Source organism: Syngnathus floridae, chromosome 9 (assembly GCF_059516105.1).
Source record: "Syngnathus floridae isolate MCC-2025c chromosome 9, RoL_Sflo_1.0, whole genome shotgun sequence".
Classification (NCBI taxonomy): domain Eukaryota; kingdom Metazoa; phylum Chordata; class Actinopteri; order Syngnathiformes; family Syngnathidae; genus Syngnathus; species Syngnathus floridae.
In genome coordinates this window covers 9,816,171-9,829,534 of record NC_142421.1, presented here as the reverse complement: position 1 = coordinate 9,829,534, position 13,364 = coordinate 9,816,171, and the positions used below count along the sequence as shown (strand labels likewise).

Sequence of the window (13,364 nt, the reverse complement as noted above, 5' to 3'; positions counted from 1 at the left end):
GAGGCGCTTCACTGTTTACCTTCATTCATAACGGCTGCATTCGTTCATATTTTCATTTCCACGCGCACTCTGCTGATTAATGAGTCGGTCACTTCTAAAGTAGATTCTGCAGCCAACAGCTTTTCTAATTAAAAAACTTGAGACGCACTTGCTGCCAATTTGGTATGATTATGAATTCATGAAACAATTAATACAACAAGTCATTACACATGGGGGTTATGCCGGCTTGTCGGCGGGAAAAGATTCCACTTTGTCTCGATGCAGACTGAGTTAATGCTCTATGGAGGCTTTTAGTCCAGCTGATGATTCAAGGCATCTCACTACGGAGCTCTGTGAAATCCCACCAACTTCATCACACACACACATGCACATGCACCATTCTTCCATTGGGACAACATTTCTGACATCCATTAGGAGGTTTCCCATCATTGAGCCGGCCGGGCTCGGAAAGGAGGGCTAATGATGTAATTCCCTCAGAGAGCACATTAAAATGTCAAAGTGCAAAGAGCTGACATCATCCATTTAGCACACATTTTCCAATAATATACATTTGTCTTTTCCTCTTCTCCCTACAAACTGCCCCTCCAAGTTCTACTTTGGTGTGCAGCTGCATGCAGTAAAAATAAGATAGTATTGCATCAAAGCATGTCTTCCCCTGCGGCATTAAATGGTTTCCTCCACACAGTTTTCTTTACATGGCTACCTGTCAAGAAAAGTCAGCATTAGAAAGTTGCTTCCCAAATGAAGGCATTGATTAGCAAAACTGCTTCTCAAATAAAGCCTTGATATGTTATATGCGTCCTTTTGTAGATATACAGTACATACTGTAGTCTGTTAATAGATTATTCTGTACCTTCTGAGGCAACAATATAAATGCTTTCCAGGGAAAATGTATGATACGAGTTATATTTCCACAAGGGAGACCTGACAGCTTTTTCTTTTCCATCCCAGTGAGTGGGCAGGCTTTCACTTCAATAATGGATGCTGGAAGACGGGAGTAAGTAGACGTGAACTGGAAGCAGAGAAGGGGAGGCTACGCCTCACTCAATAATGAATCAATTGATCCCCTGCAGATGATGGATACGGTTGCTATGACGACAGATGCAGTCTTACTCAGGGCACGGAGAAAAGAGGTCTACTTCCCAGAATTGAGCACTCAGCTTGTGAGTGCTTAGAATTGGAATTGTAAGAGCACGATGTGGTGGATAAATGACAAATATATTGAAAGGTCGCTTTATCCAGCTGAATGGATGTTCAATCACAGTGACGAATTAGTGTGCAAAAACCATCAGTCAAGCTTTGAAAAATTGGCAAAAGTAATCAACTGTTCCCATTTTAGGTATAAACAATGGATTGACAAGTGCTTATTCTGGATTTTAAATCTCAACACACACTTGCCTTTCATGTGCACGGGGGGGTCTAAAAAAAAAAAAGGTGTTTACCACGTCTGCATGTGTGTCTTTTGTTGCCTTGGCAACGTGGCTACTTCTGTTCCAGCTGGGACCATGTTGCCAAGTAACAGCTGAGATATGAAGAGAGGAGGCGAGAAGCGTGGGCACTGGGAAGGAAGTGAGTGGGAATATGGTGAGCCAAGGATAGGACGAATTGTACAAAGATTGTGAACAAAAGCGCAGCGAGCACGAGGTCAAAATAGCACACTGGATAATAAAAATGTAAGCGAGGTTTCAATTATTGCCTCATGCTGAAAATGCATTTTGTTTTCCTCTTTTTCGGGCTGTGCCTTACTGGTAGAGAATATAAATGCTGTGGCCATTACAAAGTCTAAAATTACAAAAGGAATTGACTGCATACTAGCAATCGGCATCTTACTCACTTTACAGTCTGATGTGCTTGTTACGATGTGACAGCATGGTGATTTGGTTTTGATACCAATTTTAATTGGACCAGGACATTTATTGCGCTGTTAATGTATGGAAAACCTCCTTGTTGGGGAAGAGCAAGATTCGCCATTTTCATTGAAGACACTTGTTTTCTGTAAACAAAAGCCTCAACATTGTTCAGGCACATGCATTTCTTTTAGACAGAGGTCATGTGGAAACAATGACCTATTTTCACACTATCGTCACTATTTCATACAAACCTGCAGAAAAAATATCCCATATGCACGTCAGGACAGCTAAGCTATCTAAAAATGTACTTGCACAGTCCCATACTTATCACGCGAGAGCATATATTTAGCATTTATATAGAAGCACAATTGTTTTCAAACATCAACCACCTGCAGCTGATGCAGTCAACACCATTAGAAATTGCTAGTAATAATTGCAGCTTGTCGTGTATGGCCGCATCGACCCCGCCCCCGGCACAACCGCAGCGAGGGCACCGTGCTTGCCGTGATTCATGGGCAGTGCAGAGAAATATGGAGAACACTCCAGCGTTGAAGCCCCCTGGCTCAAAACGAGAATGCGTCCTTGTAGGCTCCGGAATGCAGCTGCACTCGGTGGCCCCTGTGTTGAGTCAGCACTGTTTTAGGACATGAACGGGGAAGGTTGGCGTGAATGTTCCCAAGGTTTTTCCACGGTTGTTTATGTTGGAATTGCGGCTCGCATTCTCGGGTCGCGCCTGTATTTTTAGCAGCTGCTCATGTTTTTCAGATTCTTTCAAGGACAGGCAACACCCAGTGAGTCACATAATTAAAGATTAGCAAAAGTATGACGGTATGTTTTTAGTGTGCACATTTACAAAGAGTTATTAATTGTCAACACATGATTATGTCACCCCAGCATTGTGTTGGACCGCCGGCTCAAACGATTCCTCTGGTGCTCATTAATAACACACATTTTTTTGTCCCTTACCACCCGAGCGTGCTGATTTGATGCCATGGAAACACAGGCCGTGACGTGCGTCGTCGCTCCGTGTGGGACTAATTGTCATCCCCCAAACATGCTCGTAGGCTCAAGTCACAGCATTTGCTCGCCGTCTTTGTTATATGATCCTCATGCTCCAGTACTCCTCCACAATAAAAAGCCAGCACAAAGCCCACTGAAATCCAGTGCGGGAGTGAGTGACATAGTGGAAAACAACAGGGGAAAAAAAAGGCAACACAAAACAACCCATCTATTGAATTTCCTGCAACCTTTCCCCTGCTCTTTGATCCAAACAAAACAACGGCCTGGGAAATGAGAAATTTGACACCTGGAACTCAGGAAAAGCAGTGGTTGCGTAAAAGTTGCATGCCAAAGATGAGAGCGAGCACCGCGTTTGTGTAGGAATTACAGGTGGCGAAAGCAGAAAAACAAAAACAATAGAGCCCAGGCTTTATATAACTAGGCTTGCCTGTGGCGATTGTGCAATGTTGCCGCAGTTGTCTGGGCTGCCGTAAACAGATGCTTTAGTGCCTCTGGAGGCTCAGCCATGTTCCTTGATGCAGCAGTTATGGGCACATGCCCTACTTTCATAAATCAGAGCCGGATGAAAAGGAAATAGTGTGAGAGGAAAGGAGGAACGAGCTGCGAGAGGGGATGCCGAGTGGGGGTGGGCGGCTTGCGAGGGAAAGGGGAGAGGCTGAACAAGGCTCATATTGATGTTTCAAACACAGCTGCAGGCGTCAGCTGACTAGCTGGCCTGGAGCTCTGCCTCCCGCCTTTATCAGCTTACACTGTGACCTTTCTCTCTCCACTGGAATAGATCCCCCCCCTCCCCCCCTCCTTCTCTGTGGGTTATCTGACCCTTTACCGCTCACTGTCCACATCCCCCGATGAGTTCAGGCCCTGTCCTCATTGACATCGGATTTCTGAATGTTGGTTTTTAGGATGCTTTACGCAACACCCATCGAGTAAAAACAGCCGTGTTTGTTTGTGTTTGCGCGTTTGAAAGGTTGTCAGACCAATCGTACAAAGCTGTAAAAACTAGAAATGAACTGATATAATTTATTTCCCAGACTAAGTATGAATACAATTGCTTACATCGAAGCACTCACTTACTGCATACTAAGTATAATGCCATTTCCTCTTTCTTTATTGTGATAAAAATGCACTTTTCAATCAAATATTATACAAACAAATTTCTCAACCATAGTATACACCAGAATAAATGTCCATATACATAACAAAATACATCATAACTGCGATTGTACGGTCTGTGTTAACTAAAGCGTTGCAAATTTGCATAGTACTCGTAATAATTTCGTGGTACAGAACACATTTACTTGGAACCTGTACCTGAACACGCAGCCATCATATGACCGCTTGTGTATACATGAATGACGGCCGAAGGCGAGCCAGAATAACTTGTACAACACATCAGTAAAGTAACAACAAACGATATGTACTCATAGATATAAAGAGTTACCTAGAACAGAGTTTGATTTGCACAAAATGCATCTGCAGATGAATTCCACATGGCAAAAATTCGTTTCCATCAATAGCACTTGTGAAACTTGCCGCTTATCCGTTTGTCATCTTCTTCCAGTCAATATTCATGTCATGCCAGTTGTTTGCAATGTCACTACAAAGTGCATACCAACATCTTGTCCCCCCCCCCAAAAAAAACATCTTTTGTCTGCCATTCGTCACCATTTTGTTTAGAGTTTTCTTCCCACATTTTGACATGCAACGCCAATGAACAAATAGTTGCGGTGTCATAAAAGTACTTACCACACATGTTATTTTTGTTAACATACTCTCTCATTTCACTATTTTACAGTGTTTACAGGGAAACACATTTGGTACCATGTTGAGGACACATTTTTAAACAATCCCATTTTGTCACACAAAGAAACAGCCAAAATAACCGTTTGAGTTTGTTTTCAGTTCCAAATTGTAACGTGTCAGCAGCCCTCAAGGCTATGTTTATGTGGCACTGAGTTAAACTGGGAAAGGTTTTTCTCGTTGGCTTTGCATGGTCGATTTTGCACATTACATACATGAAATATCTTTTTGTTGCAGTGAATTTATTCAATATACCGAATTTTCCGGACTATAAGGCGCACCTAAAAACCTCAAATTTTCTCAAAAGCCAACAGTGCACCTTATAATCCAGTGCACCTTATATATGAACCAAATGCTGGCCCGCGGGCCAATCGTAACATTATTGATATATTGTTATTGTTGTCACTATTTCAAGTTATTATATTGTGATTGCATTCATGGTGCGCCTTATAGTCCGGTGCGCCTTATATATGGACAAAGTTTTAAAATGGGCCATTCATTGAAGGTGCACCTTATAGTCCGGTGCGCCTTATAGTCCAGAAAATACGGTGGGTTGAAAATGAATTGTAAATTGTATTCTCTTTACGGTTTCACACAAATTCCAAACTTATTTGAAATTGGAGTTTGCATATTTGAATACCAAAATGTTCAATCAAAATCTACAGTCCATTTCTCATATTATTTCCTCTCTGCTTCATGGGAACAATTGCTGCAGCTTTGTAGGGTGACCTTTTCTGCCCTTTTTCCTCTTCTCTTAATTATGCTGAATTTTCTTCCACTTGAGCCTAGTGCTGCCTGGAATGTTGCAGCAAAACATGCTTTTGCGCGAAAAGCCCAAATGTAAATTTAGAATTGAGTGTATCATCTGAAAGCCCATAAAAATAAAAAATTCACATGCGTGAAAGATGAACTGCGCTGTAGCTGGTATTCACTTTGGAGCAGAGTGTCTGAATGGCCTACAATCGCCGCCTCCCTCTTTTTTTAGTGCATCAGCACTTTTGGTTGTTTCTGGTTTCAAGCCTCACCCGAGAGCTTGCACAACTCACCATTAAGTCACTCTTCCTCCGCACGTCCACACCCAACGGCCAGACGGCTCAGGAGGGAGTCGTGACGTGACGCTTGCTTTTTTTCGTACTTGAGCGGGATTAGCCAGGCCGTGCCGATGGCTCTGCGCAAACAAAAAGCAGCACAGCTCGCTTAAGTCGACAAGTTAGGACATATTTAGCGATCCCGAAGTTAGCAACAGCTTCAGAGTCGAGATGGAGGCGGCAGCTGTTGCGAGAGGGCTCTGTTCCCGGGGGGCAACTATCAACAGAGGTAACTGTCAATCACTGCCCTGCAGGCCTCTGGGGCTTTTTGGCAGGGGAAAAAAAACAAACACGCAACACACCTCCCCCTTGATGACGCTCTTCAAGTGTTACTGGATAGTGTCTGCATGGAAGCTGTCCTCCCACGCACACACACATCGAGTGCCTCAGCAACCCCCCCCAACTGTTTGCAGGAAACACTCATCCTTCTCTGGAGATGTTGCCCGCGGCCGCTCACAAATCCTGGACTCCTTTCTGGGAAATGAAGGGCTTAGAAGACACACATCCACAAAGTGGGGTAAATGCAGGGTGGAGGGGTGGAGCGTGAATTCAAAACACACGTTGCCAAGTATATCTCCAGTGCTGTTTTCTGACAGTGAAGAGGCCGGATTGAGTGTCTGCCTCCTGTGGGCGGCAAATAAGGAACATATTCTACGCTCGCTCACCCCACCGTCTCTGTAACTATGCGAGAGAATTTGAGACATTGCGGTATCCAGGCAGACCTCGGCGATGGCCAAAACATCAGAGGAATGACAAGTGAGCGCTTGGCAGCGGAGGACAAAGTGGGACGTATAGCGGGAGCAAATAAGAGAGAAGGCAAGAGAAAGAATAGAAGCGTTTAAAGGCAGCCAAGCTTCAAATGTCAGTCAGCTCGGTGTCAGACAATGGAACACAGCTGTTGCTCGCCTTTGAACTGCAGCTGTCCGTCCGCCTTCCGTTTGCCGTGCACGCATGCGGCCACGTTTGAACACGGGGCCGTTAAAATGTATCCGTGTGCAAGCTGCAACATTCGCGGGTATCGCATGGAGGGGTCACTGAGAGTTGCGGAGAGACACTCGAGGAGGTGGCAAGCACAGATTTAGAAACCCCCGAGCAGGATGCCAAAAAGGAGACTCATCAAAGCGAGGCCCGGTCGTTGCTGTCTTGGTATGCTTTGAGGGCCACGTGGGGGGGGTGGCAAATAGAAAGGTTAGAACTCATTTTACCCGTGAACCATCTTTTGATCGTGATTGCCTGTCTTTGAGCTATTTGACTGAAACAGCCGCAATGGCCATAATCACGCAGTTCGGCACCCCCTACAGCCCCCCTTTTCCATGACCCTCCGTATGGAAGTCATATGATTGTAACGGAACATCTCATCCTCATCTTGGCTGCTTTTTGATCTGATGCGAGACAATGCGCCATTAAGGCCTGGCCTGATTTTCCAAAGCACAGCTCAATTACTGGAGGGGGAGAAGATTCATTATCATATCAGAGAGCACAGACGTGACTTTGCAAATAAAAGAACACATTAGACTCTTTCCCATACGCACACATCACACCGCAATTATTCATATAACGTACGAGGGCACCTTGATTTCCATTGGTGATGGCGAATTAGCATTTTGGAGCTCTCACCACAGCACATCAGCTTGCGACTGTTTCTCCCGAGTCCGTGCATCGCATTTTAATATTCTGGAACAGAGGACCTCGACGTCAAAATGCCTTCAGTGTGACTTTTTCCCGCTGTAGCATTTTGTCACTCAAGTTAAGTGTGTGCCACCCTGGGTGCATCGTCAGCGTCTGCTCGGCTACACAAAGCAGGCCCCTTCAATTATGCATAAGAAGGCGAAACACACACATGTGGTCCCACTTTGCATGTGTGATACAGATAGTGCTCCACACCACCCTGTGTGTGTTCTACTAAACTGGAGACAGATGACAACATTCTCCAGAAAATTGTTTCACTCGGCCCTGGTGTTTTAGCACAAAGGCACCCTCACCTCCCACAATGACCATAAACGCCCCTCAGCATGTGTGGTGCAATCGTCCAAACAAGACCATTTTTAACCAAAGTCAAATAAAAGTATTGTTTTGATCTGTTTTTTTTTTTATTGGGAAGGGTGTATTGACGCTTGAAAACACAAAGTTCAGTTTTGTTGGTCGACAACGTACTCGCCGCGACCCAGTTCTTGTTCCTATTGATACTTTTCAATTGTCAATCAGAGGCAGGCACTGAGGAACTGCATCATTTTTAATTCATCGTCATTTTAACGTTTGGGGGTACATGGTGACATAGAAACTAAATAAACGCAAGCAAATATTTATTGTTCTGGAAACGGAGGGCAAGTACTTGTGTGTTCAGTTTCCTGTTTAGCCATGCTCAAGTGCATCATATTGACCGTGTTTTTCAAGTGACAGCCCACATGCACAAACCACAACAAAAGCATCCACACTGGGTGGCGACACCACAGACGTAAACAATAACACAAACGTTGCATACCGTGTAATTTGTTTGGGATGACCCTCATTGATTTAAATTATGGTTAACTTGACAGTAATATTTTGTCAACCTCAAAAATTTCCTTAGCCTACAGTATTTTTTATATGCGTCCCAGTAGTCTAAACAATGGGTTCTATTTATATTATCTTAATAATATTTGTGGTTTTGGAATTAAGCAGCCATAATCGTGCCACTTGAGAACAAAACCATGGAACTGTGTCACTTGAACTATGCAGTGAAATTTCCGCCTTGCCTTCAAAAAGACGATCAAAAGCAATTGGTGTTCTTAGAAAATCTCTTTAATTCTGGACTGGCTTTTGCTGTTAAGTGTGTGATTGAGAAACGTCAAAAACAACCTAGTTTTGATTTGATCATTGTGATGAAAATCTAACCCTATTTTGTATCAAGGCATCGCGTGCAACAAGGGCAGAATACGATGCCTTGATGGAGTAAAATGGGATTTTCCTTGAATAATATATCAGCCGTTTCATTCAACCTATACCTTACTATTTTTTTGCATGCATGAGTAAATTCCTGTGCGTGCCTCTCTACGCCTGAGCTATGCATCGCCTCTGTCACTGTGCCTGCACAATTTATGTGTGTGCGCGCGTCAGCAAGCGACTTTTGTGTGCATTCCACGGTAAACAGATCTGGCTGCTCTGTAGACTGGATGGAAAAGGGCCTGAGGCGAGCAGTGTACAATGCATCAGCAGATGGGAGAGCCCATGTTGCCATCACACGGCATTCCTCATCACTGGGCATGCTCAGTGGGCCTCTGCCCCGCCCCACATACGCACACGCTGCCCCCTTTTTTCCTCCCAGGGCCTGTTTGAACCAGTCAGTCGGAGGTGGCGTTGGTGGTGGAGGTGGAGCCGGCTGCACTCGCTTCTCTTGTTTCTCATTTGACCTTCAAAAAGACAGACGTAGGGGGGTGGGGAGGGAGGGGGATGTGGCTCAATGGTGTGGGAGAGGGGAGATGGGGTGTTTTTCTAAAAGCGCTCTCTGGCTGATATGTCACTCATTATTTCCACTCTGTGCTTTTGCCCTGTCACAGCCCTCTGAGAAGCAGCCAACAACTCGGTCGCGCTTTGCACGCTTAGCCTCGCACAAACTGAGAGGCCTCATTATGCTCACTTGTCACAGGAAAGAATATAGTAATTCACTGTTGCAAACAAGAAATCGCAATATTCGCACGCTGTAGTGTTGGATACACCTGCACATCCGATACAAAATGTGCACTTAAATATACAAAGAGAAGGTTTATAAGTTGGAATGACGCTGACACATTCTGTTATGAATGTGGTCTGTTTTGTATTGTGGTGAAAAACTGCACAGCCATCATACTGAGAGTTGTTTCCAAAAGTCACCGCTCATATTTTGGGCTAAACTAAAAGCTCTGCATAAAAGAGCAAAAGATTGTACAAAAAAGAGGAACAAGCTTTGTTTACTTAGGCAAGGTACGAAGAAGAGGGAAGTGAAATTATTTGTCACTGCGGTGTCAGTTGCATACGTTGTGCAACCGATGACACAATCACAACATGGAGTTTTTCACGTGTCGCACTTAAGCAACCAACAGTGCAACGTTACTACTTTTACAGCGCAATCTATTTGTGCACACAAGCAGTTTTTCTGCAGGGAGTTACTTACCCCTTGAGCAAGCAGGACTGCCTTCATGTTTTCTCCCCAGTGTGTCACGTTGATTAGTGTCTATTAATATATGAAATACATAAATCACGTCTTTAGCTCTCATCTTGTGTGCTGACTCCAAATTGTAGATTTAAATTTCCACAACATTAGTTATACTTTGGTCAAATACAGTGTTAACCAACATTTTATCGAGACATATTTTACGGAAGCAAAACTCTCAAGGCTCACCACCATGAAAAAAAAAAAAAAATCTCTCGTTGTGGTTAACGAGTGTATAGCGTGTTGAGGTGAGCAAATGTGTCAACATTTAATGCAGGTTGTACCGAAACGATATTTCACGAGTCTCGTGACAAAACGGGGTTATAAAAGTCAGTCTACACAGGTCACAATGAGTATTTCCCACATCGTGACAGCAGTTAGTGCGGTCAGTGCACATCAACATTACGCATAATGACCCACGTTGCTTTGAAGCGTGCTCCTCGCTGACAATGCAGAAAGAACATCTCCGTGACTCATATGGCAAGATCTGAATCCCTCGGGCTTGTGCACATTCCGTCTTTTTGTCGTGCAATCGCCACATGCTGCTTGGACTATTATTGGTCACACTCTTTGACCGATGCCGAGTTTGGGCCGACTTCCTGCTCAAGTCGTGCAAGCATCAAGCCAATCAGCTGTGAAGACTGTGACACTCCTCGCAGCTATTTACTAGCCCACAGCCCGGTTTAAAAAAAGGCTGAAGGCGAGCTTAGCCTGCTGAGTAATCACACACACACACACACACACACACACACACACACACACTCTCACACACACACACACACACGCATACACACACACACACACAAGTGACCTATAAACATGCCGACCCCGCTGCGCTTGTGAAAGTGTACCTGCCCTTGTGTTTTTACCTTTAAAACACATTGCTGATTTGGTCGAAGCAGTTGTGTGTACGTGTGCAGTCGAATCATTTTTGCATTGCCACGAAGAGCAGGAATGTGCTGTTTTGCAACTTTTCAAGATAACAAAGCAGCATGAGGCGGTTGAGTGTAAACTTTGGATGAGGTCACGCCCCGCCAACGCAGCACACTGTGACATGAGAGGGGATTTTGTTCTGGATTCTCCCCTGGTGGGCCTGGCATGCCTTTCACTGTTTTTTTATTTTTTCTCTCTCTGTCTCTCTAGCTTGCCTTATTTGCTCTGTGAGCACTTTGGATACAATTACAGGTCGCCAAAACAGCCGGCCAGCATCTGTTATTATATGGTTTAGAGTTAAGTGCAGACTGTATTTGACAACAACGAGAATAGACGACACAGAAGCCAGCCCGTGCTAGCTTTCTCTTGAGAGTTCACAATGTACTCTCTTGGACAAAATATAAGCAGAGCTTTGCAGGGCCACTTGAGTTCACTGCGGTCGTTACATGACTACTAATGCCTGATTCAACACCGGGCCTGGCAAACATACTTGACATTCAGTGTTTACTCCATTCACTGAAAGCTTCTAGTCAGACCGTCTGATAGTTTGGCTCGGAATTAGAATCAGGAGGTCATGAGATTTGCAGGTGGCTGAGCTTTCCTGGAATTGTTAAGCAGGGATTTTTGCAATTGTTGCCAACACGGCCGCCTGTAAAAAATCACAGAAATATTTCCCCCTGCTCACGGGGCTCGTGTTTCGAAAGGCAGAGCCTGCAAAGAAATAAAAGTATGAATTAAAGGAGTCTAATAGTGAAAGTGAAAGTACACGCGAGTGTGTTTTCAGAAAGAAAAGGCTCTCTGGTGCCATCATTTGGTACACAGAGACGCATGAATAATGAATCTGGAGTGAACTCCCGCTGAACTCTCTTCACCAGACCCAGAGATCAGAGCCACATGCTATGCGACACACACACACGCATACACTCTGTGACCTCCACAAAGCTCCAACCACACCAGGATACGTGTGTGTGTGTGTGTGTGTGCGCGTGTGCGTGTGTTTGTGTGCGCGTGTGTGTGTGTGTGTTCGCCATGTGAATCATTACACAGTGCTGCACCTGGCTGCAGTCAAGAGGACTTTCCTCTGATAACCCTGATGGCTGTCAAAGGGGAGGTGGCGGCGGGAACGCGGCGAGCCAGGGTGGAAAGACAAACAAAGCCGCGCTGAGGCGGTTGAGGCTCCCGCCCACTCCCGCCCCTTTTGGGTGCCCGAGTGTGTGTGTAAGCAGTTCAATGTTTAACCCTTGTGTCAACAGCCAGCATGTGCCACAACAGCATTCCTGCGAGGCGTTTGTCTTGTGACAGAGCGCTTTCATAATGGCAGTGCAGCGCTGAGTGGCCCGCTCGCATTGTTCTGTAGCAGAGTCGGATGACTTGTTGCGTGATGAGTTTCATGTTTGTGCACGCTGCGAGTTAATGAACACTGTTCACTTATAGTCCAAACTGCTTCCTTCTCCACGCTGTAAATGTTTAACCCTTTATATACGGTTCATCTTCCACGCGCATGCTTTATATTTTAGGTCACTTTTAACCAGGGCCAAGAACATCTTCATAATAAAAAACGCTTTTGATTTACTGGTTGAAGGAGCGGAGCCAAGTGTATCTATACAGCAGTCGAACCAGATCCATATCCAATGTATATTGTTTAGTGTTCACATTGCATGAAAAAAAATTCTGATAAATATCACACATGGGCAACAAAATGTGTATTGACCTCCAGTGTGAACATAGCCTACTATGTTTAGTATTTATAGTTCTTATGCTGTTTTAGTCTTTCGCTCTTTGTAGATTCTCGTATGACCTTTTAAAGAATAACAGGCGCTTGTTTCTGTGAGTACCTGTGCAAATGTGGTAGAAATACAAACAGTTCCCGGGACTGTTTAAAACACTCTCTTAAACACGTACGGCTATCACTGTCCCATAAAAAAATCCACACATTACAGTTTCAAGATCCCCACCGTTACCGTCATTCTCCTTGATTTCAATCTAAAATCAATTTTAGCAGACATGTTTAAAATTTGACCTTGAACAGCCTTTGAGTTCACAAACTTGTACGCCATGTACAAAATAATGACATTTCTAATATTGTAACTTGAGTAACTTTGATTCACTTAATATTCAATAAATTTCAGTGTTTAAAGAAAAAACTTTCACTCTAGTTTTATTTATTGCTGTCAAACATCAGAACGGGTCATTCTGACCCAAACATTACGCAAGGGTTAACTTATTGTACAACAGCAACAAAGATTTTTTTGGTAGGGGGGGTGACCTTTATTCACTTTGCTGTTGGTTGTTTTTCACAAGGGCAACGAATGACATTTGTCATGTGAGGAATGAAAGCTAACACAGAACGTCACACCGCCTCAGGAAGGAGGAAGATATGAGCTCAGTAAAGTCATCTCACAAGTAGACGAGTGCATGTGATACTAATAAAAGTGCAGAGTTGGGAAAGAGTGGCGTGTTTTCCCTTCAGGGCAACCTTGGGTGGAGCCAGACTTGTCAGTCAGC

The 13,364-nt window shown here is 44.3% G+C and overlaps 2 long non-coding RNA genes across 2 annotated transcripts; both read right to left on the bottom strand.

The window, feature by feature from the left end:
* Nucleotides 1-148: 148 nt before the first annotated feature.
* On the bottom strand, nucleotides 149-3,440 carry LOC148393401 (uncharacterized). The gene is made up of 4 exons (XR_015860154.1): nucleotides 2,817-3,440; nucleotides 1,835-2,484; nucleotides 1,443-1,558; nucleotides 149-703 (listed from the first exon to the last, which is right to left on the bottom strand). It is a non-coding gene; the product is annotated as an uncharacterized LOC148393401 (long non-coding RNA).
* A 5,487-nt stretch (nucleotides 3,441-8,927) lies between these two features.
* On the bottom strand, nucleotides 8,928-10,569 carry LOC148393400 (uncharacterized). Its single transcript, XR_015860566.1, has 3 exons — nucleotides 10,347-10,569; nucleotides 9,888-9,947; nucleotides 8,928-9,147 (listed from the first exon to the last, which is right to left on the bottom strand). It is a non-coding gene; the product is annotated as an uncharacterized LOC148393400 (long non-coding RNA).
* Nucleotides 10,570-13,364: the final 2,795 nt, after the last annotated feature.